At 49.3% G+C, this 3,912-nt stretch overlaps 1 long non-coding RNA gene across 1 annotated transcript; it reads right to left on the reverse strand.

Moving 5' to 3' along the window:
• Window positions 1–3,912, reverse strand: LOC135323696 (uncharacterized). The gene is made up of 2 exons (XR_010385171.1): window positions 3,268–3,912; window positions 1–1,460 (listed from the first exon to the last, which is right to left on the reverse strand). It is a non-coding gene; the product is annotated as an uncharacterized LOC135323696 (long non-coding RNA).

Here is a 3,912-nt window from a genome sequence, read left to right on the forward strand (position 1 = left end):
TAGTGAGAAACGAGAAACACAGACATTATTCCTAAATATTTCAGACTCTCAAGTGAAGTGAAATGCTCCTCTCTTGTCTTTCATAAGCCTCTGCCCAAAGAAGATGACTGCGTCCTCCAGGAGCCCAAGACATCTGCTGATTAGGAAGACTCAGTTTTGCTTATCGCGGTCCCCTCCCCTGGCAGGAGATGCAGGATGCCACAGCTGCACACAGCTAGATAAAGCAGGAGTGTCTTGCTCAGAGGCGGACACCTTCTGGGAGCCACAGAAATTGTGGTTTATCTACGAGATCCAGGTTTTTTTTTTCTTCACAAGTCTACAAGCTCTTTAACAGCTGAGCAACACCTTATTTTAGAGTGGGTTTTATCCTCTTTGTGACCTGCCAAGGGCTCTTGCCTGTGCACCGCGGTTATCTGGCTGCAGACAGCAGTGCTGCGGCGCTGAGAGGGGACCTGGGCCCATTACTGAAGCAGGGAGTGAGGACAGGGAAGGCTACTTACCTGTAAAGTGATCGGCCCTCCAGGATTGTGATGCCATGTAGCAGCACATTACAGGACACTTTTTTCTCATGTGTTCAAAAGCAGGTAATTATATTTCTTATTGTGGAAAGGAAAAGGCACCTGTTTATGTACCGGTGTGGTGTAAAGCATTCGCCTTAGCAGAGGGATCAGAGCAAGTGTGTTGCATGTAGTTAAGGGCACACGTTTGCAATCTTATACGCTGCAGCCAGACCGAACTCTCTGTCCAGTACTGATCCGCTGGGAAATCCCCCAAGCCTTTTCTTGCTGGCTTGAGAGCCAGATGCTCACCTTGAAAGAAGGATGTTTTTCACCCAGGAATTACCACTGATCAGGAATAGGAGTCCACGGCCCATGAGACTTGCTGTGGAAAGGTGCTGATTCCCCAGCACGGCTTGCATTTAGTCCCTCACCACCACAGCGAGGCAGAACTTGGCAGGTGCTGTCCACAAACAGCCGCATGGGCCTCTTCTCTGGTTCTCCGAAAAAAGGTTCGCAGCCTTTGAAAAAGATTTTGAGCAGTGAGTCTGGACCAAGCCCTACCATCTCACTCACCCAAAATGTCCCTAGGAATGTGCAAAAATGGCAGGTTTCCTGGTGTTTCTAGACTTAAACCTTCCCTTCCAACTCACCCCTTTCTCTTGAAACTTTTAGCAAGGGTTCCAGTTTTCAATGGCAACTCAGGTGAGTGGAGACTCAGCTAGCTCGAACCTGAAAGGAGACCACTTCACCTCTCTCTCCCTCCTGCATTACCTTGGTAAAAGCAAACTTCTTTTCTGTGTCTCTCCCGAGCCCTGCACTGTTGGCTTCAGAGGACAAACAGGGAAAGGGTCTCTGGCACCAATGTCTTAATCACTTGAACGTCCACCGCAGTCCACTCCCGGGGCCAGCATGCTCAGGCGGGTGCATTCTGCAGTCCCAGAGCCTGGAGCAGAGACAAACCTGGGAAGAGAAGGCCACAGAAAAACATCAGTCACTAGGACATCTGATGTGTTCCAGTTATTTCTTACTGTTATATCACCAAATGCCATAAAAACAAGTAAACAATATTGTTTTGTTTTCGGAATGGACTGACCCACTTATTCAAACATCAGCATAAGTCATTCCCTGTTTCTATGCCTTTGCTTAAGACACCCCGATGCCACTAGCTAGATTAGTAATAGAAAATCAGCCACCCTGAACATTAATCCCTTCTCTGGTAAAAACTCAGAGCATATCCTTTTGCCTCGATTCACCAGAGCAGCACTCCAGATTACCAAGGTATTAGTTTCATAGCCAGTGTATGTGTAATAGGTTTAGAGCCTGCACAAGAGATCAACCACAGTGTATTAAGTTGATACCAGTGGTGGGACATTAGCTTGAATGCAAAGTAAATTCGAAAGAATTGAGCCCCAGTGATGCTATGGGGTTATTCTCGTGCCAAAATAGCTGAAATCTGAAAACGGACTTTCCACCTAAGCCCAGGAAAGCACCTGAGCACTGCAGCTCAGCTGAAACCGTGCAGATTCACTACCATGAGTATTTATGCAACCTCAGAGGTAAAGGAGGTGTGGGCACGAGGAATTTGGCCTGTGGGTTTTATTTCAGCGCACACATAATCTGACCTAATTCACCATTACCTAACTCAATGGATTAATGTAACAGGGAGAGGCAATACAGAATGTGTATAATTACGCCTGCCTTTTGTACCACTTCCCGGACCAAATCTTTTCAACAACTTGTCTTTCTGGTTTGAAGCCCTCGGGAACAATGGAAAAGGTGCAGCCCGCTGACATGGTGTGAGTGCTTTCAGGATTTACTACTGGTACAAGGCAGAGGAGACACTGCTAGAAAGAATCACACTGCATTTTTTTGATTTTGGTACAGCTCTCCTTTTAGCTTTGTTTATAACGCTGAGCAAAATTAGATCCAGAGGGGAGGGAGAAAAAATCTAGCTTGTTTTTCAGGTGATGTGTTCAAAACCGGTGATGATCCTCCTCTGCCACGGACTCCCTGCATAGCCTCGGTCAGGTCTTTTAATTCTGATGTGCTCTAGTAACTCTTCCAAGCAAAGCTCGGTGTGACTAAAAGACTGTGAGCAAGAGTATGAGAAGGAGGCTCTGCAAATGAGGTTAAAAAAGAGCATTTGGGCATTCCCCACTCGTGCTCCCCAACACCAGGTCTTGGCTATGTGTCCTCCTCCGACCGGTCAGGCCGGACCGGACCTCGGTGTGCGTCCTTCTGGCTCGGCAGCCTGCTTGGATCTGAAGCTCTCTGGAGCAAGAATGAGCTTTTGGTTCTTTGCGTGTGCAGGACTGGGGGCAAAAGGGTCTCAGCCCGTGCCTGGCACTGCTAGCCTGCCACCCGAATACAAACCAATGAAAAAAATCAGTATTATTTACACCAGAGTGAGCAAAAACTGCCAGCAGGTATAGGGCAGTTAGACTGTGGGGACATCTCTCTGGCTTTGAAATAGGGTGTTTTACTGCATAAACACAAAAGTGCAAGAAGAGAAGTTCAAACAAATACAGCTATGAGACGCGGTTCACCCTGCCCCCTCCTATCCAGATCCCCCTTCGCTGCACCATGAGCCAAAAACCGGCTCCTTCACGTAGATCAGTGAAGACACACGCCGAGAGCACCAGCTGCTCCAGTATCTGCTCGCCGCCGTCCGCCTGCGGGCAGATATTTGGGAGGGTCCCGGCAGCATCAGGGACGTGTTACGAGGAGATAGGGGCCCCGGCACGCTGCTTTGGCAGTGACTGCTAACCTGGATGCTGCCGAGAGGCAGCTGCTTCTTCTGAAATCGCATGTGCAGAAATGGAGCTGTGCCGAGTGGGCACCGCGGCTCGGGGCCCCGGCGAAGCGACGGGAGGCCGGCGAGTCTCCTTCCCCCAGGCACGATGCGGAGTCAGTCCGGTGATTTTAGCGGCACGACCGCTAAATCCCAGATTTTCTCTGGACCGCGCTGGGATAACAAAATTGGAATTTGCCGCTTCGAGCAAACTTCCCTTCAGTGCAAAACACTGGGAGCGTTGGCTTCCATCAGCTGCACGTCCAAAGCAGCGGCCGAGCGCATCGCCGTCGAGAGCAGCAGCCACTGGTGGAGGCTTCGCTCCCACCGGCAACGCTGTTAAGGATGGAACGAAGTATATTCACGAACAACTAATATTTCCTCTGTAGCTGCAAGGACCGTGCATCTGGAAGTAATTAGCATTCACGAAAACATCTTGCACATTCCTCCTAGGCCTCCATTCTGTGCCGCCTGCAGACTCTGGCAAATTTGGTTTTATCAGCAGCTCTCAGTTTCTGCATATTCTTCAATATTTTTAACATCTAACACAGCCACCTACCAGCCTGCAACAGCAGCGCAGGACGAACCCTGACCAAAGCTTGCTAACGAAGCAGAAACCAC

Source organism: Dromaius novaehollandiae, chromosome 26, assembly GCF_036370855.1.
Source record: "Dromaius novaehollandiae isolate bDroNov1 chromosome 26, bDroNov1.hap1, whole genome shotgun sequence".
NCBI classification, from domain to species: Eukaryota; Metazoa; Chordata; class Aves; order Casuariiformes; family Dromaiidae; genus Dromaius; species Dromaius novaehollandiae.